This window comes from Mercurialis annua, linkage group LG7, assembly GCF_937616625.2.
Source record: "Mercurialis annua linkage group LG7, ddMerAnnu1.2, whole genome shotgun sequence".
Classification (NCBI taxonomy): domain Eukaryota; kingdom Viridiplantae; phylum Streptophyta; class Magnoliopsida; order Malpighiales; family Euphorbiaceae; genus Mercurialis; species Mercurialis annua.
This window is the reverse complement of record NC_065576.1, coordinates 28,134,281-28,158,752: the sequence shown is the minus strand read 5'-3', so window position 1 is coordinate 28,158,752 and position 24,472 is coordinate 28,134,281.

The window sequence follows — 24,472 nt, the reverse complement described above, 5'->3', positions numbered from 1 at the left end:
ATTTAATCCAAACGTTTACAATCTTTAGGAAACAAAACAGGACGTTTCACCTTTTTTGCGATTTAAGCCAAATGTTTACAAACATTACGAAATAAATCTAAGCATTTCAACTTTTTAGCAATATAAGCCAAACGTTGCGAAACAAATCCAAATGTTTCACCTTTTTAGCGATTTAAGACAAACGTTACGAAAAAATCCAAACATTTCACCTTTTTAGCGATTTAAGCCAAACGTTTACAAACGTTACGAAATAAATCCAAACGTTACAAAAAAAAACCAAACGTTTACAAATGTTACGAAACAAATCGAAGCGTTTCTCCTTTTTAGTAATTTAAGCCAAACGTTTACAAACGTTAAGAAACAAATGCAAGCATTTTACCTTTTTAGCAATTTAAGCAAAACGTTTACAAATGATACAAAACAAATCCAATTGTTTCACCTTTTTCGCGATTTAAGCCGAACGTTTACAAACGTTACGAAACAAAACCAAACGTTTCACCTTTTTAGGGATTTACGCCAAACATTTACAAACGTTACGAAACAAATCGAAACGTTTCCCCATTTTAGAGATTTAAGCCTAACGTTTAAGACATTACGTAACAAATCCAAACGTTTCACCTTTTTATTGATTTAAGCCAAACGTTTAAAAACGTTACGAAAGAAATCCAAACGTTTCACATTTTTCGCCATTGAAGCCAAACGTTTACAAATGTTACGAAACAAATCCAAACGTTTCACCTTTTTAGCGATTGAAGCCAAACGTTTGCAAACGCTACAAAACAAATCCAAACGTTTCATCTTTTTAGTGATTCAAGTTAAACGTTTACAAACATTACGAAACAAATCCAAACTTTTTACCTTTTTAGCAATTTAAGCAAAACATTTACAAACGTACAAAACAAAACCTAACGTTTACAAACGTTACGAAACAAATCCAAGCGTTTCACCTTTTTAGCAATTTCAGCCAAACATTTACAAACGTTATGAAACAAATCCAAGCGTGTCACCTTTTTAGCAATTTAATCAAAACGTTTACAAACGTTGCGAAACAAATCCAAACATTTCACCTTTTTGGCGAATTAAGCCGAACGTTTACAAACGCTACGAAACAAATCCAAATGTTTCACCTTTTTAGCTATTTAAGCCAAGTATTTACAAACTTTATGAAAGAAATCCAAACATTTCACCTTTTTAGCGATTGAAGCCAAACATTTACAAATATTACAAAACAAATGCAAACATTTCACCTTTTTAGCGATTGAAGCCAAACGTTTACAAACGTTACGAAACAAATCCAAACGTTTCCCCTTTTTAGCGATTTAAGCCAAACGTTTCACCTTTTTAGGGATTGAAGCCAAACGTGTACAAACGTTACGAAACAAATCCAAACGTTTCACCTTTTTAGCAATTTAAGCCAAACGTTTACAAACGTTACGAAACAAATCCAAACGTTTCATCTTTTTAGCGATTTAAGCCAAACGTTTACAAATGTTACGAAACAAAACCAAACATTTACACACATTACGAAACAAATCCAAGAGTTTCACCTTTCTAGAAATTTAAATAAAACGTTTACAAATATTATGAAACAAATCCAAACGTTTCCCCTTTTTATCAATTTAAATCCAAACGTTTAATTTTTCAAGCGATTTAAGCCAAACGTTTACAAATGTTACGAAACAAATCCAAACGTTTCACCTTTGTAGCGATTGAAGCCAAACTTTTCACCTTTTTAGCGATTTAAAACAAACGTTTACAAACGTTACGAAAAAAATCCAAACGTTTCACGTTTTTAGCTATATAAGCCAAATGTTTACAAACGTTATGAAACAAAACCAAACGTTTTATCTTTTTAATAATTTAAGCCAAATGTTTACAGACGTTACGAAACAAATCCAAACGTGTCAACTTCTTAGCGATTTAAGCCAAACCATTACACACGTTACGAAACAAATCCAAACGTTTCATCTTTTTAGCGATTTAAGACAAACGTTTACAAACGTTACGAAACAAATCCAAGCGTTTCACCTTTATAGCGATTTAAGCCAAACGTTTAAAAACGATACGAAGAAATCCAAACGTTTCCCCTTTTTAGCAATTTATGCCAAAAGTTTACAAACATTACGAAACAAATCCAAATGTTTCACCATTTTAGAGATTTAAGCCAAACGTTTACAATCTTTACGAAACAAAACCGGACGTTTCACCTGTTTTGCGATTTAAGCCGAACGTTTACAAACATTACGAAACAAATCTAAGCGTTTCAAATATTTAGCAATTTAAGCCAAACGTTGCGAAACAAATATAAATGTTTCACCTTTTTAGCGATTAAAGCCAAACGTTTACAAACGTTACGAAAAAATCCAAACATTTCACCTATGTAGAGATTTAAGCCAAACGTTGACAAACATTACGAAATAAATCCAAACGTTACGAAACAAAACCAAACGTTTACAAATGTTACGAAACTAATCGAAGCGTTTATCCTTTTTAGTAATTTAAGCCAACCGTTTACAAACGATACGAAACAAATCCAAGCATTTTACCTTTTTAGCAATTTAAGCAAAACGTTTATAAACGTTACGAAACAAATCCAATTGTTTCACCTTTTTAGCGATTTAAGCCGAACGTTTACAGACGTTACGAAACAAATCCAAACGTTTCACCTTTTTAGTGATTTACGCCAAACGTTTACAAACATTACGAAATAAATCCAAACGTTTCCCCATTTTAGCAATTTAAGCCAAACGTTTAAAACATTACAGAACAAATACAAACTTTTCACCTTTTTATCGATCTAAGCCAAACGTTTACAAACATTACGAGAGAAATCCAAACGTTTGACATATGTAATGATTGAATCCAAACATTTACAAACGTTACGAAACAAATCCAAACGTTTCCCATATTTAGTAATTTAAGCCAAACGTTTACAAACGTTACGAAACAAAACCAAGCGTTTCACCTTTTTTGCAATATAAGCCAAAGGTTTACAAACGTAGCGAAACAAATCCAAACGTTTAAAAACGTTTCAAAACAGATCCAAACGTTTTGCCTTTTTAGCAATTTAAGCCAAACGTCTACAAAGGTTACGAAACAAATCAAAACGTTTCACCTTTTTAGCGATTTAAGCCAAAAGTTTGCAAACGTTATGAAACAAAACCAAACTTTTAAAATGTTATGAAACAAATCCAAACATTTCACATTTTTAGACATTTAGGACAAACCTTTACAAACGTTACGAAACAAAACCAAGCGTTTCACCGTTTTAGCAATTTAAGCCAAACGGTTACAAACGTTACGACACATATCCAAGCATTTCACCTTTTTTGCAATTTAAGCCAAACATTTACAAACGTTCGGAAACAAATCAAAGCGTTTCACCTTTTTAGTAATTTAAGCCAAACATTTACAAACTTTACGAAACAAATCCAAGCGTTTCACCTTTTTAGCAATTTAAGCCAAACGTTTACCAACGTTACGAAACCAAATCCAAACGTTTCACCTTTTTAACGATTTAAGTTGAAAGTTTACAGTAGTTACGAAACAAAACAAAACATTTCACCTTTTTAGACATTTAAGTCAAATGTTTACAAACATTACGAAACAAATCCAAACGTTTCCCCATTTTAACGATTTAAGCCAAACGTTTACAAACGATACGAAACAAATCCAAACGTTTCACCTTTTTAGCGATTTAAGCCAAACGTTACGAAACAAATCCAGACGCTTTGCCTTTTTAGCGATTTAAGCCAAACGTTTACAAATGTTATGAAACAAATCCAAACGTTTCACCTTTTTAGCGATTTAAGCCAAACGTTTACAAATTTTACGAAACAAAACCAAACGTTTAAAACGTTACGAAACAAATCTAAACGTTTCATATTTTTAGCGAATTAAGCCAAACATTTATAAACGTTACTAAACAAATCCAAGCGTTTCACCTTTTTAGCAATTTAAGCCAAACGTTTCAAACGTTCCGAAATAAATCTAAGCATTTCACCTTTTTAGCAGTTTAAGCTAAACGTAAAGAAAAAAATCCAAGCGTTTCACCTTTTTAGCAATATAAATCAAACGTTTCTCCTTTTTAGCGATTTAAGCAAAACGTTTACAAACGTTATGAAAAAAAACCAAACGTTTCCCCTCTTTAGAAATTTAAGCCAAACTTTTACAAACATTACGAAAAAAATCCAAACGTTTCCCAATTTTAGCGATTTAAGCCAAATGTTAAAAACGTCACGAAACAAATCCAACCATTTCACCTTTTTAGCAATTTATGCAAAACGTTTACAAATGTTTCGAAACAAATCCAAATGTTTCACCTTTTTAGCGATTGAAGCCAAACGTTTACAAACTTTACGAAACAAATCCAAACGTTTCATCTTTTTAGTGATTTAAGCCAAACGTTTACAAATGTTACGAAACAAATCCAAACTTTACACCTTTTTAGCAATTTAAGCCAAATGTTTACAAACATTAGAAAACAAAACCTAACGTTAACAAACTTTACGAAATAAATCCAAGCGTTTCACCTTTTTAGAAATTTAAACCTAACATTTACAAATGCTATAAAACAAATCCAAGCGTGTCACCTTTTTAGCAAATTAAGCAAAACTTTTGCAAACGTTACGAAACAAATCCAAACATTTCACCTTTTTTGCGAATTAAGCCGAACGTTTACAAACACTACGAAACAAAACCAAATGTTTCACCTTTTTAGCGATGTAAGCCAAATATTTACAAACGTTATGAAATAAATCCAAACGTTTCCCCTTTTTAGCGATTGAAGCCAAACGTTTACAAATATTACAAAACAAATCCAAACGTTTCACCTTTTGAGCGATTGAAGCCAAACGTTTACAAACGTTACGAAATAAATCCAAACGTTTCGCCTTTTTAGCGATTTAAACCAAACGTTTCACCTTTTTAGCGATTGAAGCCAAACGTTTACAAACGTTACGAAACAAATCCAAACATTTCACCTTTTTAGCAATTTAAGCCAAACGTTTACAAACGTTACGAAACAAATCCAAATGTTTCACCTTTTTAGCGATTTAAGCCAAAAGTTTACAAATGTTACGAAACAAAACCAAACATTTACATACGTTATGAAACAAATCCAAGCGTTTCACCTTTTTAGGAATTTAAACCAAACGTTTACAAATATTATGAAACAAATCCAAGCATTTCACCTTTTTAGCAATTTAAGCTAAACATTTACAAACCTTACGAAACAAATCCAAATGTTCCACCTTTTTATCAATTTAAGCCAAACGTTTACAAACGCTACAAAACTAATCCAAATGTTTCTCCTTTTAAGCGATTTAGGCCAAACGTTTACAAAAGTTACGAAACAAATCCAAACGTTTCACCTTTTTAGCAATTTAAGCCAAACGTTTACAAACGCTACGAAACAAATCCAAACGTTTTGCCTTTTTAGCGATTTAACCCAAACGTTTACAAACGCTACGAAACAATACCAAACTTTTAAAACGTAACGAAAAAAATTCAAACGTTTCACATTTTTAGCGAGTTAGGACAAACCTTTACACATGTTACGAAACATAACAAAGCGTTTCACCTTTTTAGCAATTTACGCCAAATGTTTACAAACGTTACGAAACAAATTCAAGCGTTTCACCTTTTTAGAAATTTAAGCCAAACGTTCACAAACGTTCGGAAACAAGTCCAAGCGTTTCACCTTTTTAGTAATTTAAGCCAAACATTTACAAACGTTACGAAACAAATCTAAGCGTTTCCCCATTTTAGCGATTTAAGTCAAAACGTTTAAAAATATTACGAAACAAATCCAAACGTTTCACCTTATTATCGATTTATGCAAAACGTTTACAAATGTTACAAAACAAATCCAAACGTTTCACCTTTTCAGCAATTTAAGCCAAACGTTTACAAATGTTATGAAACAAAACCAAACGTTCCACCTTTTTAGTAATTTAAGCCAAACGTTAAGAAATGTTACGAAATAAATCGAAGCGTTTCACCTATTTAGAAATTTAAGCCAAATGTTTACAAAGGTTATGAAATAAATCCAAATATTTCACCTTTTTAGCAATTTAAGCCAAATATCTACAAACGTTACGAAACAAATCCAAGCGTTTCATCTTTTTAGGAATTTAAGCCAAACGTTTACAAATGTTACGAAACAAAGCCAAGCGTTTCACCTTTTTAGCAATTTAAGCCAAACGTTTACAAACGTTACGAAACAAATCCAAACGTTTCACCTTTTTTGCAATTTAAGACAAACGTTACAAACGTTGCGAAACAAATCCAAACGTTTCTCCTTTTTAGCAATTTAAGCCTAGCGTTTACAAACGTTACGAAACAAATCCAAACATTTCACTTTTTTAGCTATTTAGGCCAAACGTTTACAAACATTACGAAACAAATCCAAACATTTCATCTTTTTAGCGATTTAAGCCAAACGTTTACAAACGTTACATAACAAATCGAAATGTTTCACCTTTTTAGCGATTTAAGCCAATCGTTTACAAACGTTACGAAATAAAACAAAACGTTTAAAAAATTACGAAACAAATCCAAACGTTTCACATTTTTAGCAATTTAAGCCAAACCTTTACAAACGTTACGAAACTAAACCAAGCGTTTTACCTTTTTTGAAATTTAAGCCAAACGTATAGAAACGTTACGGAATAAATCAAAGCGTTTCATCGATTTAGCAATTTAAGCCCAACGTTTACAAACGTTCTGAAACAAATCAAAGAATTTCACCTTTTTAGTTATTTAATCCAAACGTTTACAAACATTACGAAACAAATCCAAGCGCTTCACCTTTTTAGCAATTTAAGCCAAACGTTTACAAACGTTACTTAACAAATCCAAACGTTTTACCTTTTTAGCAATTTAAGCCTGACGTTTACAAAAGTTACGAAACAAAACCAAATATTTCACCATTTCGCAATTAAAGCCAAACGTTTACAAACGTTACGAAACAAATTCAAATGTTTCCCCATTTTAGCGATTTAAGCCAAACGTTTAAAACGTTACGAAACAAATCCAAGCATTTCACCGTTTTAGCGATTTTTGCCAAACGTTGACAAACGTTAAGAAATAAATCCAAACGGTTCACCTTTTGAGCGATTTAAGCCTAACGTTTACAAACGTTACGAAACAAATCCAAACATTTTGCCTTTTCAGCAATTTAAGCCAAACATTTACAAAAGTTACGAAACAAATCCAAACTTTTCCCCTTTTTAGCAATTTATGCTAAACGTTTACAAATATTACGAAACAAAATAAAACGTTTCCCCTTTTTAGCGATTTTAGCCAAACGTTTACAAACGTTACAAAACAAATTCAAACGTTTCCCCTTTTTAGAGATTTAAGCCAAACGTTTACAAACGTTACAAAACGAATTCAAATGTTTCACCTTTTTAGAGATTTAAGCCAAACATTTACAAACTTTACGAAACAAATCCAAACGTCTTGCCTTTTTAGCAATTTAAGCCAGACGTATACAAAGGTTACGAAACAAATCCAGACGTTTACCCTTTTTAGCAATTTAAGCCAAATGTTTAATAACGTTACGAAACAAAACCAAACGTATAAAACGTTACGAAACAAATCCAAACGTTTCACCTTTTCAGCAATTTAAGCTAAACGTTTACCAACATTCCGAAACTAATCCAAGCGTTTCACCTTTTTAGTAATTTATCCGAGCGTTTCACCTTTTCAGCAATTTAAGCCAAACGTTACAAAACAAATCCAAGCGTTTCACATTTTTAGCAATTTAAGCCAAATGTTTACAAACGTTACGAAACAAATCCAATCGTTTCACCTTTTTAGCGATTTAAGCTGAACGTTTACAAACGTTACGAAACAAAACCAAATATTTCACCTTTTTAGCGATTTAAGACAAACGTTTACATATGTTATGAAACAAATCCAAACGTTTCCCCATTTTAGCGATTTAAGACAAACGTTTAAAACGTTACTAAACAAATCCAAACGCTTCATCTTTTCAGCGATTTATGCCAAATGTTTCACCTTTTTAGCGATTGAAGCCAAACGTTTACAAACGTTACGAAACAAATCTAAACATTTCATATTTTTAGCAATTTAAGCCAAATGTTTACAAACGTTACAAAACAAAAACCAAGCATTTAACCATTTTAGCAATTTAATCCAAACGTTTACAAACTTAACGAAACAAATCCAATCATTTCACCTTTTTAGTAATTTAAGCCAAACGTTTACAAATGGTACGAAACAAATCCAAATACAAACGGTACGAAACAAATCCAAAGATTTAAGATAAACGTTTACAAATTTTAGGAAACAAATCCAAACATTTCTCCTTTTTAGCAATTTAAGCCAAACCTTTATAAATGGTACGAAACAAATCCAAACGTTTCACCTTTTCAGCGATTTAAGCGAAACAATTACAAATGCTACGAAACAAATCCAAACATTTCCCATTTTTAGCAATGTAAGCCAAACGTTTACAAACGTTACGAAACAAATCCAAGCGTTTCACTTTTTTAGCAATTTAGGCCCAACGTTTACAAACGTTACGAAACAAATCCAAGAGTTTCACCTTTTTAGCAATTCAAGCCAAACGTTTACAAACGTTACGAAAAAATACAAACGTTTCGCCATTTTTCGCAATTTAAGCCAAACGTTTCTAAACATTACAAAACAAAACCAAGCGTTTCACCTTTTTAGCAATATAAGCCAAACGTTTACAAACGTGACAAAAAAAATCCAAGCGTTTCACGTTTTGAGCAATTTACGCCAAACGTTTACAAACGTTAAGAAACCTTTTTAGCGGTTTAAGCCAAGCGTTTACAAACGTTACGAAACAAATCCAAATCTTTCACCTTTTTAGCGATTTAAACCAAACGTTTACAAACGTACGAAATCAATCCAAACGTTTTGCCTTTTTATCGATTTAAGTAAAACGTTTACAAATGTTACATAACAAAAATCAAATATTTCCGCTTTTTATCCATTTAAGCCAAACGTTTACAAACGTTTCAAAATAAAACGAAACGTTTAACACATTACGAAACAAATCCAAATGTTTCACATTTTTAGCGATTTAAGCCAAACGTTTACAAACGTTACGAAACAAAACCAAGTGTTTCACCTTTTTAGCAATTTAAGCCAAACATTTAGAAACGTTACGAAATAAATTGAAGCGTTTCACCTATTTAGAAATTTAAGCCAAACGTTTACAAAGAATATGAAACAAATCCAAATATTTCACTTTTTTAGCAATTTAAGCCAAAGGTTTACAAACGTTACGAAACAAATCCAAGCGCTTGACCTTTTTAGTAATTTAAGCCAAACGTTTACAAACATCACGAAATAAAGCCAAGTGTTAAACCTTTTTAGTAATTTAAGCCAAACGTTTACAAATGTTACGAAACAAATCCAAACGTTTCACCTTTTTAGCAATTTAAGCAATACATATACAAACGTTACGAAACAAATCAAAACGTTTACAATTTTTAGCAATTCATGCCAAATGTTTAAAAACGTTACGAAACAAAACCAAACGTATAAAACGTTATGAAACTATTCCAAACGTTTCACCTTCTTAGCAATTTAAGCCAAACGTTTACCAAAGTTTCGAAACTAATCCAAGCGTTTCACCTTTTTAGTAATTTATCCAAGCGTTTCACCTTTTCAGCAATTTAAGCCAAACATTTACAAACATTACAAAACAAATCCAAGCGTTTCACCTTTTTAGCAATTTAAGCCAAACGTTACGAAACAAATCCAATCGTTTCACCTTTTTAGCGATTTAAGCCGAACGTTTACAAACGTTAAGAAACAAAACCAAACGCTTCACCTTTTTAGTGATTTAAGCCAAACGTTTACAAATGTTACGAAACAAATCCAAACGTTTCCCCATTTTAGCGATTTAAGACAAACGTTTAAAACGTTACTAAACAAATCCAAACGCTTCATCTTTTTAGCGATTTATGCCAAACGTTTCACCTTTTTAGCGATTGAAGCCAAACGTTTACTAACGTTATGAAACAAATCTAAACGTTTCATATCTTTAGCAATTTAAGCCAAACGTTTATAAAAGTTACGAAACAAAAACAAAGCATTTCACATTTTTAGCAATTTAAGCCAAACGTTTACTAACGTAACAAAACAAATCCAATCGTTTCATCTTTTTAGCAATTTAAGCCAAACGTTTACAAACTTTACGAACCAAATCCAAGTGTTTCACCTTTTTAGCAATTTGAGCCAAAAGTTTACAAACATTCCGAAACAAATCTAAGAATTTCACCTTTTTAGTAATTTAAGCCAAACGTTTACAAATGGTACGAAACAAATCCAAATACAAACGGTACGAAACAAATCCAAACATTTAAGATACACGTTTACAAACGATACGAAACAAATCCAAACATTTCTTCTTTTTATCATTTTAAGCCAAACATTTATAAATGGTACGAAACAAATCCAAACGTTTCACCTTTTTAGCGATATAAGCCAAATAATTACAAACGCTACGAAAAAAATCCAAACATTTCACATTTTTAGCAATGTAAGCCAAACGTTTACAAACGTTACGAAACAAATCCAAGCGTTTCACCTTTTTAGCAATTTAAGCCAAACGTTTACAAACGTTACGAAACAAATCCAAGCGTTTCACCTTTTTAGCAATTCAAGCCAAACGTTTACAAACGTTACGAAAAAATCCAAACGTTTCCCCATTTTTAGCAATTTTAGCCAAATGTCTCTAAACGTTACAAAACAAAACCAAGCGTTTGACCTTTTTAACATTTTAAGTCAAACGTTTACAAACGTGACAGAAAAAATCCAAGCGTTTCACGTTTTTAGCAAATTATGCCAAACGTTTACAAACGTTAAGAAACCTTTTTAGCGGTTTAAGCCAAGCGTTTACAAACGTTACGAAACAAATCCAAATGTTTCACCTTTTTAGCGATGTAAGCCAAACGTTTACAAACGTACGAAATCAATCCAAACGTTTTGCCTTTTTAACGATTTAAGTCAAACATTTACAAACGTTACATAACAAAAATCCAATGTTTCCGCTTTTTATCCATTTCATCCAAACGTTTACAAACTTTATAAAATAAAACGAAACGTTTAAAACGTTACGAAACAAATCCAAATGTTTCACATTTTTAGAGATTTAAGCCAAACCTTTACAAACGTTACGGAATAAAACCAAGCGTTTCACCTTTTTTGCAATTTAAGCCAAACCTTTAGAAACATTACGAAATAAATCGAAGCGTTTCACCTATTTAGAAATTTAAGCCAAATGTTTACAAAGGTTATGAAACAAATCAAAATATTTCACTTTTTTTAGCAATTTAAGCCAAACGTTACGAAACAAATCCAAGCCTTTCACCTTTTTAGGAATATAAGCCAAACGTTTACAAACATTACGAAATAAAGCCAAGTGTTTCACCTTTTTAGTAATTTAAGCCAAACGTTTACAAACGTTACGAAACAAATCCAAACGTTTCACCTTTTTAGAAATTTAAGCAAGACGTATACAAACGTTACGAAACAAATCCAAACGTCTATAATTTTTAGCAATTTAAGCCAAATGTTTAAAAACGTTACGAAACAATACCAAACGTATAAAACGTTACGAAACAAATCCAAACATTTCACCTTCTTAGCAATTTATGCCAAACGTTTACCAACGTTCCGAAACTAATCCAAGCGTTTCACCTTTTTAGTAATTTATCCAAGCGTTTCACCTTTTCAGCAATTTAAGCCAAATATTTACAAACATTACAAAACAAATCCAAGCGTTTCACCTTTTTAGCAATTTAAGCCAAACGTTACGAAACAAATCCAATCGTTTCACCTTTTTAGCGATTTAAGCCGAACGTATACAAACGTTACGAAACAAAACCAAACGCTTCACCTTTTTACCGATTTAAGCCAAACGTTTACAAATATTACGAAACAAATCCAAACGTTTCCCCATTTTAGCGATTTAAGACAAATGTTTAAAACATTACTAAACAAATCCAAACGCTTCATCTTTTTAGCGATTTATGCCAAATGTTTCACCTTTTTAGGGATTGAAGCCAAACATTTACAAACGTTACGGAACAAATCTAAACGTTTCATATTTTTAGCAATTTAAGCCAAACGTTTACAAATGTTACGAAACAAAAACCAAGCATTTCACCTTTCTAGCAATTTAAGCCAAACGTTTACAAACGTAACGAAACAAATCCAAGCGTTTAACCTTTTTAGCAATTTAAGCCAAACGTTTACAAACGTTCCGAAACAAATCTAAGAATTTCACCTTTTTAGTAATTTAAGCCAAATGTTTACAAATGGTACGAAACAATTCCAAATACAAAACGGTACGAAACAAATTCAAACATTTCTCCTTTTTAGCAATTTAAGCCAAACGTTTATAAATGGTTCGAAAAAAATCCAAACGTTTCACCTTTTTAGCGATTTAATCCAAATAATTACAAACGCTGCGAAAAAATTCCAAACGTTTCACATTTTTAGCAATGTAAGCCAAATATTTAGAAACGTCACGAAACAAATCCAAGCGTTTCACCTTTTTAGCAATTGAAGTCAAACGTTTACAAACGTTACGAAACAAATCCAAGCGTTTCACCTTTTTAGCAATTCAAGCCAAACGTTTACAAACGTTACGGAAAAATCCAAACATTTAGCCATTTTTAGCGATTTAAGCCAAACATTTCTAAACGTTACGAAACAAAACCAAGTGTTTCACCTTTTTAGCAATTTAAGCCAAACGTTTACAAACGTTACAAAACAAATCCAAGAGTTTCACATTTTGAGCAATTTATACCAAACGTTTACAAACATTGAGAAACCTTTTTAGCGGTTTAAGCCAAGCGTTTACAAACGTTACGAAATAAATCCAAACGTTTCACCTTTTTAGCGATTTAAGCCAAACGTTTACAAACGTACGAAATCAATCCAAACGTTTCGCCTTTTTAGCGATTTAAGCCAAACGTTTACAAACGTTACATTACAAAAATCAAACGTTTCCGCTTTTCATCCATTTAAGCCAAACGTTTACAAACGTTACAAAATGAAACGAAACGTTTAAAACGTTACGAAACAAATCCAAATGTTTCACATTTTTAGCGATTTAAGCCAAACCTTTACAAACGTTACGAAACAAAACCAAGTGTTTCACCTTTTTAGCAATTTAAGCCAAACGTTTAGAAACGTTACGAAATAGATTGAAGCATTTTACCTATTTAGAAATTTAAGCCAAATGTTTACAATGGTTATGAAACAAATCCAAATATTTCACCTTTTTAGCAATTTAAACCAAACGTTTACAAACGTTACGAAACGAATCCAAGCTTTTCACCTTTTTAGGACTTTAAGCCAAACGTTTACAAACATTACGAAATAAAGTCAAGTGTTATACCTTTTTAGTAATTTAAGCCAAACATTTACAAACGTTACGAAACTGATCCAAACGTTTCCTCTTTTTAGCAATTTAAGCCAAACGTTACGAATGTTACGAAATAAATCCAAACGTTTGACCTTTTTAGCGATATAAGCCGAGAGTTTACAAACGTTGCGAAACAAAATCCAAACGTTTCACATTTTTAGCGATTTAGGCCAAACGTTTACAAACGTTACGAAACAAATCCAAACATTTCGCCATTTTAGCAATTTAGGCCAAACGTTTACAAACGTTACATAACAAATGCAAATGTTTCACCTTTTTAGCGATTTAAGTTAATCGTTTACAAACGTTACGAAATAAAACAAAACATTTAAAACGTTACGAAACAAATCCAAACGTTTCAAATTTTTAGCGATTTAAGTCAAACCTTTACAAACGTTACGAAACAAAACCAAGCGTTTCACCGTTTTTGCAATTTAAGCTAAACATATAGAAACGTTACGAAATAAATTCAACCGTTTCACCTATTTAGCAATTTAAGCCCAACGTTTAGAAACGTTCCGAAACAAATCCAAAAATTTCACCTTTTTAGAGATTTAAGGCAAACGTTTACAAACGTTATGAAACAAATCCAAACATTTCATCTTTTTAGCGATTTAAGCCAAACGTTTACAAACGTTTCGAAACAAATCCAAACGTTTCCCATTTTTAGCAATGTATGCTAAACGTTTACAAACGTTATGAAACAAATCCAAGCGTTTCACCTTTTTAGCAATATAAGCCAAACGTTTACAAACATTACGAAACAAATCCAAGTGTTTCACCTTTTTAGCAATTCAAGCCAAACGTTTACAAACGTTACGAAAAAATCCAAACGTTTCGCCATTTTTAGCGATTTAAGCCAAACGTTTCTAAACGTTACGAAACAAAACCAAGCATTTCACCTTTTTAGCAATTTAAGCCAAACGATTACAAACGTTATAAAAAAAATCCAAGCGTTTCCCGTTTTGAGCAATTTAAGCCAAACGTTGAGAAACCTTTTTAGCGGTTTAATCCAAGCGTTTACAAACGTTACGAAACAAATCCAAACGTTTCACCTTTTTTGCGATTTAAGCCAAACATTTACAAACGTACGAAATCAATCCAAACGTTTCGCCTTTTTAGCGATTTAATCCAAACGTTTACAAACGTTACATATCAAAAATCAAACGTTTCTGCTTTTTATCCATTTAAGCCAAACGTTTACAAACGTTACAAAATAAAACGAAATGTTTAAAACGTTACGAAACAAATCCAAACTTTTCACATTTTTAGAAATTTAAGCCAAACCTTTACAAACGTTACGAAACAAAACCAAGCATTTCACTTTTTTAGCAATTTAAGCCAAACATTTAGAAACGTTACGAAATAAATCGAAGCGTTTCACCTATTTAGAAATTTAAGCCAAATGTTTACAAAGGTTATGAAACAAATCCAAATATTTCACCTTTTTAGCAATTTAAGCCAAACGTTTACAAACGTTACGAAACAAATCCAAGTGTTTCACCTTTTAAGGAATTTAAGCCAAACGTTTACAAACATTACGAAATAAAGCCAAGCGTTTCACCTTTTTAGGAATTTAAGCCAAACGTTTACAAACATTTACAAACGTTATGAAACAAATCCAAAAGTTTCACCTTTTTAGCTATTTAAGCTAAACGTTACAAATGTTACGAACGAAATCCAAACGTTTCATCTTTTTAGTGATATAAGTCGAGCGTTTACAATTGTTATGAAACAATCCAAACGTTTCACCATTTTAGTGATTTAAGCCAAACGTTTATAAACGTTACGAAACAAATCCGAACGTTTCACCATTTTAACGATCGAAAACAAACGTTTGCAAACATTACAAAACAAATCCAAATGTTTCCCCATTTTAGCAATTTAAGCCACACGTTTATAAACGTTAGGAAACAAAACCAAATGTTTGCAAATGTTACGAAACAAATGCAAACGTTTAGAAACGTTACGAAACAAATCCAAACGTTTCCCCATATTAGCGATATAATCCAAACGTTTACAAACGTTACGAAACAAATCCAAACGATTCACCTTTTTGCGATTTAAGCCAAATAATTACACATATTTACAAACTTTACGAAACAAATCTAAACGTTAAAAAACATTACGGAACAAAAACAAACTTTTCACATTTTTAGCAATTTAGGCCGAACGTTTACAAACGTTAAGAAGCAAATCCAAACGTTTCACCTTTTTAGCGATTGAAGCCAAACGTTTACAAACGTTAAGAAACAAATCCAAACATTTCCCCATTTTAGCGATTTAAGCAAAACGTTTATAAACGTTTCGAAACAAAACCAATACATTACGAAACAAATCCAAATGATTACAAACGTTTCCCCATTTTATTTATTTAAGCTAAACGTTTACAAACATTACGAAACAAATCCAAACGTTTCACATTTTTAATGATTTAAGTCAAACGTTTACAAATGTTACGAAACAAATCAAAACGATTCCCCATTTAAGTGATATAAGCCAAACGTTTACAAACGTTACGAAAAAAATCTAACCGTTTCACCTTTTTAGAAACATAAACCAAACTTTTACAAATTGTACGAAACAAATCTAAACCTTTCACCTAATTAGCGAATTAAGTCAAACGTTTACAAACATTACCAAACAAATCCAAAGTTTCCCCTTTTTAGCGATTGAAGCCAAACATTTACAAATGTAACGAAACAAATCCAAAACGTTTCACCTTTGTAGCAATTTGAGCCAAACGTTTACAAACGTTATGAAATAAATCCAAGCGCTTTACCTTTTTAGCGATTTAAGCCAAACGTTTACAAACGTTACGAAACAAAACCAAACGTTTAAAACGTTAAGAAACAAATTCAAACGTTTCAAATTTTTAGCAATTTAAGCAAAACGTTTACAAATATTACGAAACAAAACCAATTGTTTACAAACGTTATGCAACAAATCCAAACATTTTCCCTTTTTAGGAATTTAAGCCAAATATTTACAAACGTTACGAAACAAATCCAAACATTTTCTCTTTTTAGCAATTTAAGCCGAACGTTTACAAACGTTTCGAAACAAAACCAAACGTTTCACCTTTTTAGCGATTTAAGCGAAACATTTACAAACGCTACGAAATAAATCCAAACGTTTCACCGTTTTAGAAATTTAAACCAAATGTTTAGAAACGTGACGAAACAAAACCTAACGTTTCACCTTTTTAGCGATTTAAGCCAAACGTTTACAAACATTACAAAACAAATCCAAACGTTTCACCTTTTTAGCGTTTTAAGCCAAACGTTTACAAACGTTACGAAACAAATCCACAAGTTTCCCCTTTTTATCAATTTAAATCCAAACGTTTCATTTTTCTAGCGATTTAAGCCAAACGTTTACAAATGTTACGAAACAAATCCAAACGTTTCACCTTTTTAGCGATTTAAAACAAACGTTTACAAACGTTACAAAAAAAATCCAAACGTTTCACGTTTTTAGCGATTTAAGCCAAACGTTTACAAACGTTACGAAACAAAACAAAACGTTTTACCTTTTTAACAATTTAAGCCAAAATTTTACAGATGTTAGGAAACAAATCCAAACGTTTCACCCTTTTAGCTATTTAAGCCAAACGTTTAAAGACGTTACGAAACAAATCAAAGCATTTTACCTTTTTAGCGATTTAATCCAAACGTTTAAAAACGATACGAACAAATCCAAACGTTTCCCCTTTTTAGCGATTTAAGCCAAAAGTGTACAAACGTTACGAACCAAATCCAAACGTTTCACCATTTTAGAGATTTAATCGAAACGTTTACAATCTTTACGAAACAAAACATGACGTTTCACCTTTTTTGCGATTTAAGCCAAATGTTTTTAAACATTACGAAACAAATCTAAGCGTTTCAACTTTTTAGCAAGTTAAGCCAAACGTTGCGAAACAAATCCAAATGTTTCACCTTTTTAGCGATTTAAGCCAAACGTTTACAAACGTTACGAAAAAATCCAAACATTTCACCTTTTTAGCGATTTAAGCCAAATGTTTACAAACGTTACGAAATAAATCCAAACGTTACAAAACAAAACCAAACGTTTACAAATGTTACGAAACAAATCGAAGCGTTTCTCCTTTTTAGTAATTTAAGCCAAACGTTTACAAACGTTAAGAAACAAATGCAAGCATTTTCCCTTTTTAGCAATTTAAGCAAAACGTTTACAAATGATACAAAACAAATCCAATTGTTTCACCTTTTTCGCGATTTAAGCCGAACATTTACAAACGTTACGAAACAAAACCAAACGTTTCACCTTTTTAGTGATTTACGCTAAACATTTACAAACGTTAGGAAACAAATCGAAACGTTTCCCCATTTTAGCGATTTAAGCCTAACGTTTAAAATATTACGTAACAAATCCAAATGTTTCACCTTTTTATCGATTTAAGCCAAACGTTTACAAACGTTACGAAAGAAATCCAAACGTTTCACATTTTTCGCCATTGAAGCCAAACGTTAACAAACGTTACGAAACAAATCCAAACGTTTCCCATATTTAGCAATTTAAACCAAACGTTTACAAACGTTACGAAACCAAACCAAGCGTTTCACCGTTTTAGCAATTTAAGCCAAACGGTTACAAACGTTACAAAACATATCCAAGCGTTTCACCTTTTTAGCAATTTAAGCCAAACGTTTACAAACTTTCCGAAACAAATCAAAGCGTTTCTCCTTTTTAGTAATTTAAGCCAAACGTTTACAAACGTTGCGAAACAAATCCAAGCGTTTCACCTTATTAGCAATTTAAGCCAAACGTTTACAAACGTTACGAAACCAAATACAAACGTTTCACCCTTTTAACGATTTAAGATGAAAGTTTACAATAGTTATGAAACAAAACAAAACATTTCACCTCTTTAGACATTTAAGTCAAACGTTTACAAACATTACGAAACAAATCCAAACGTTTCCCCAATTTAGCGATTTAAGCCAAACGTTTACAAACGTTACGAAACAAATCCAAACCTTCACCCTTTTAGCGATTTAAGCCAAACGTTTACAAACGTTACGAAACAAATCAAGACGCTTTGCCTTTTTAGCGATTTAAGCCAAACGTTTACAAATGTTACGAAACAAATCCAAACGTTTCACCTTTAAGCAATTTAAGTCAAACGTGTACAAACTTTACGAAACAAAACCAAACGTTTAAAACGTTACGAAACAAATCCAAACGTTTCATATTTTTAGCAAATTAAGCCAAACGTTTATAAACGTTACTATAAAAATCTAAGCATTTCACCTTTTTAGCAATTTAAGCAAAATGTTTACAAACGTAAAGAAACAAATCCAAGCATTTCACCTATATAGCAATTTAAGTCAAACGTTTCTCCTTTTTAGCGATTTAAGCCGAACTTTTACAAACGTTACAAAAAAAACCAAACGTTTCACTTTTTTAGAAATTTAAGCCAAACCTTTACAAACATTACAAATAAAATCCAAACGTTTCCCCATTTTAGCGATTTAAGCTAAACGTTAAAAACTTTACGAAACAAATCCAACTGTTTCACCTTTTTAGGAATTTATGCAAAACGTTTATAAACGTTTCGAAACAAATCCAAACGTTTCACCTTTTTAGCGATTGAAGCCAAACGTTTACAAACGCTACGAAACAAATCCAAACGTTTACAAACGTTACGAAACAAATCCAAACTTTTTACCTTTTTAGCAATTTAAGCCAAACATTTACAAACGTACAAAACAAAACCTAACGTTTACAAACGTTACGAAACAAATCCAAGCGTTTCACCTTTTTAGCAATTTCAGCCAAACATTTACAAACTTATGAAACAAATCCAAGCGTGTCACCTTTTTAGCAATTTAATCAAAACGTTTACAAACGTTACGAAACAAATCCAAACATTTCACCTTTTTGGCGAATTAAGCCGAACGTTTACAAACGCTACGAAACAAAACCAAATGTTTCACCTTTTTAGCGATTTAAGCCAAATATTTACAAACTTTATGAAAGAAATCCAAACGTTTCACCTTTTTAGCGATTGAAGCCAAACATTTACAAATATTACAGAACAAATGCAAACATTTCACCTTTTTAGCGATTGAAGCCAAACGTTTACAAACGTTACGAAACAAATCCAAACGTTTCCCCTTTTTAGCGATTTAAGCCAAACGATTCACCTTTTTCGGGATTGAAGCCAAACATGTACAAACGTTACGAAACAAATCCAAACGTTTACAAACGTTACGAAACAAATCCAAACGTTTCATCTTTTTAGCGATTTAAGCCAAACGTTTACAAATGTTACGAAACAAAACCAAACATTTACACACATTACGAAACCAATCCAAGCGTTTCACCTTTCTAGAAATTTGAATAAAACGTTTAGAAATATTATGAAACAAATCCAAGCGTTTCACCTTTTTAGCAATTTAAGCCAAACATTTACAAACGGTACGAAACAAATCCAAATGTTCCCCCTTTTTATCAATTTAAGTCAAACGTTTTCAAACGGTACAAAACTAATCCAAATGTTTCACCTTTTAAGCGATTTAAACCAAACGTTTACTAAAGTTTCGAAACAAATCCAAACATTTCACCTTTTTAGCTATTTAAACCAAACGTTTACAAACGTTTCGAAACAAATCCAAACATTTCGCCTTTATAGCAATTTAAGCCAAACGTTTACAAACACTATGAAACAAATCCGAACGTTCCTTTTTAGTGATTTAACCCAAACTTTTACAAACGCTACGAAACAATACCAAACTTTTAAAACGTAACGAAAAAAATCCAAACGTTTCACATTTTTAGCGATTTAGGACACGCCTTTACACAAGTTACGAAACATAACAAAGCGTTTCACCTTTTTAGCAATTTAAGCCAAATATTTACAAACGTTACGAAACAAATTCAAGCGTTTCACCTTTTTAGCAATTTAAGCCAAACGTTTACAAACGTTCGTAAACAAATCCAAGCGTTTCACCTTTTTAGTAATTTAAGCCAAACGTTTACAAACGTTACGAAACAAATCCAACCGTTTCCCCATTTTTGCAATTTATGCAAAAACGTTACGAAACAAATCCAAACGTTTCACCTTATTAGCGATTTATGCAAAACATTTACAAATGTTGCGAAAGAAATCCAAACGTTTTACATTTTTAGCGATTGAAGCCAAACATTTACAAACGTTACGAAACAAAACCAAATGTTTCACTTTTTTAGCAATTTAAGCCAAACGTTTAGAAACGTTATGAAATAAATCGAACTGTTTGACCTATTTAGAAATTTAAGCCACATGTTTACAAACGTTATGAAACAAATCCAAATATTTCACCTTTTTAGCAATTTAAGCCAAATGCTTACAAACGTTATGAAACAAATCCAAGCGTTTCACCTTTTTAGGAATTTAAGTCAAACGTGTACAAATGTTACGAAACAAAGCCAAGCGTTTCACCTTTTTAGCAATTTAAGCCAAACGTTTACAAACGTTACGAAACAAATCAAAACGTTTCACCTTTTTAGCAATTTAAGCCTAGCGTTTACAAACCTTACGGAACAAATCCAAACGTTTCACCTTTTTAGCGATTTAGGCCAAACGTTTACAAACGTTACGAAACAAATCCAAACATTTTGTATTTTTAGAGATTTAAGCCAAACGTTTACAAACGTTACATAACAAATCCAAATGTTTCACCTTTTTAGCGATTTAAGCCAATCGTTTACAAACGTTACGAATTTAAACAAAAAGTTTAAAACATTACGAAACAAATCCAAACGTTTCATATTTTTAGTAATTTAAGCCAAATTTTTAAAAACGTTACGAAACAAAATCAAGCGTTTTACCTTTTTTGCAATTTAAGCCAAACGTATAGAAACGTTACGAAATAAATCCAAGCGTTTTATCTATTTAGCAATTTAAGCCCAATGTTTACAAACATTCTGAAACAAATCAAAGAATTTCACATTTTTAGTTATTTAATCCAAACGTTTGCAAACGTTACGAAACAAATCCAAGCGTTTCACCTTTTTAGCAATTTAAGCCAAACGTTTACAAACGTTACGAAACAAATTCAAACGTTTCACCTTTTTAGAGATCTAAGCCAAACGTTTGCAAACGTTACGAAACAAATTCATACGTTTCACCTTTTTAGAGATTTAAGCCAAACATTTACAAATGTTACGAAACAAATCCAAACGTCTTGTCTTTTTAGCAATTTAAGCCAAACGTTTAGAAGCGTTACGAAACAAATCCAAACGTTTACCCATTTTAGTAATTTAAGCCAAATGTTTAAAAATATTACGAAACAAAACCAAACGTATAAAACGTTACGAAACAAATCCAAACGTTTCACCTTTTTTCCAATTTAAGCCAAACATTTACCAACGTTCCGAAACTAATCCAACCGTTTCACCTTTTTAGTAATTTATCCAAGCGTTTCACCTTTTCAGTAATTTAAGCCAAACGTTTACAAACGTTACGAAACAAATCTAATTGTTTCACCTTTTTAGCGATTTAAGCCGAACGTTTACAAACGTTACGAAACAAAACCAAACGCTTCACTTTTTTAGCGATTTAATATAAACGTTTACAAATGTTACGAAACAAATCCAAACGTTTCCCCATTTTAACGATTTAAGACAAACGTTTAAAACGTTACTAAAAAAATCCAAATGCTTCATCGTTTTAGCGATTTATGCCAAACGTTTCATCTTTTTAGCGATTGAAGCCAAACGTTTACAAAAGTTACGAAACAAATCTAAACGTTTCATAATTTTAGCTACTTAAGCCAAACGTTTGCAAACGTTATGAAACAATAACCAAGCATTTTACCTTTTTAGCAATTTAAGCCAAACGTTTACAAACGTAACAAAACAAATCCAAGCGTTTCACCTTTTTAGCAATTTAAGCCAAACGTTTACAAACTTTACGAACCAAATCCAAGTGTTTCATCTTTTTAGCAATTTAAGCCAAAATTTTACGAACGTTCCGAACAAAATCTAAGACTTTCACCTTTTTAGTAATTTAAGCCAAACGTTTATAAATGGTACGAAACAAATCCAAATACAAACGGTACGAAACAAATCCAAACATTTAAGATAAATGTTTACAAACGATACGAAACAAATTCAAACATTTCTCCTTTTAAGAAATTTAAGCCAAACGTTTATAAATGGTACGAAACAAATCCAAACGTTTCACCTTTTTAGCGATTTAAGCCAAATGTTTAAAAACGCTACGAAACAAATCCAAATGTTTCACATTTTTAGCAATGTAAGCCAAACGTTTACAAACGTTACGAAACAAATCCAAGCCTTTCACCTTTTTAGCAATTTAAGCCAAACGTTTACAAATGTTACGAAACAAATCCAAGCGTTTCACCTTTTTAGCAATTCAAGCCAAACGTTTACAAACGTTACGAAAAAATCCAAACGTTTTTGCCATTTTTAGCGATTTAAGCCAAACCTTTCTAAACGTTACGAAACAAAACCAGGCGTTTCACCTTTTTAGCAATTTAAGCCAAACGTTTACAAACGTTGAGAAACCTTTTTGGCGGTTTAAGCCAAGCGTTTACAAACGTTACGAAACAAATCCAAACATTTAACCTTTTTAGCTATTTAAGCCAAACGTTTACAGACGTACAAAATCAATCCAAACGTTTCACCTTTTTAGCGATTTAAGCCAAACGTTTACAAACGTTACAAAATAATACGAAACGTTTAAAACGTTACGAAACAAATCCAAATGTTTCACATTTTTAGCGATTTATGCCAAACCTTTACAAACGTTACGAAACAAAACAAAGCGTTTTACCTTTTTAGCAATTTAAGCCAAACGTTTAGAAACGTTACGAAATAAATCGAAGCGTTTCACCTATTTAGAAATTTAAGCCAAATGTTTAAAAAGGTTATGAAACAAATCCAAATATTTCACCTTTTTAGCAATTAAGCCAAACGTTTACAAATGTTATGAAACAAATCCAAGCGTTTTACCTTTTTAGGAATTTAAGCCAAACGTTTACAAACATTATGAAACAAATCCAAGCGTATCACCTTTCTAGGAATTTAAGCCAAACGTTTACAAACGTTTACAAACGTTATGAAACAAATCCAAGAATTTCACCTTTTTAGCAATTTAAGCCAAACATTTACAAACGGTACGAAAAAAATCCAAATGTTCCACCTTTTTATCAATTTAAGCCAAACGTTTACAAACGCTACAAAACTAATCCAAATGTTTCACCTTTTAAGCGATTTAAGCCAAACGTTTACAAAAGTTTCGAAACAAATCCAAACATTTCACCTTTTTAGCTATTTAAACCAAACGTTTACAAACGTTTCGAAACAAATCCAAACATTTCGCCTTTTTAGCAATTTAAGCCAAACGTTTACAAACGCTACGAAACAAATCCGAACGTTTTGCCTTTTTAGTGATTTAACCCAAACGTTTACAAACGCTACGAAACAATACCAAACTTTTAAAACGTAACGAAACAAATCCAAACGTTTCACATTTTTAGCGATTTAGGACAAACCTTTACACAAGTTACGAAACATAACAAAGCGTTTCACCTTTTTAGCAATTTAAGCCAAACATTTACAAACGTTATGAAACAAACTCAAGCGTTTCACCTTTTTAGCAATTTAAGCCAAACGTTTAAAAACGTTCTGAAAAAAATCCAAGCGTTTCACATATTTAGTAATTTAAGCCAAACGTTTACAAAAGTTACGAAACAAATCCAAGTGTTTCCCCATTTTAGCGATTTATGCCAAAACGTTTAAAAACGTTACGAAACAAATCCAAACGTTTCACCTTATTAGCGATTTATGCATTACATTTACAAATGTTACGAAACAAATTCAAACGTTTCACCTTTTTAGCGATTGAAGCCAAACGTTACGAAACAAAACCAAACGTCTCACCTTTTTAACAATTTAAGCCAAACGTTTAGAAAAATTACGAAATAAATCGAAGCGTTTCACCTATTGAGAAATATAAGCCAAATGTTTTCAAAGGTTATGAAACAAATCCAAATA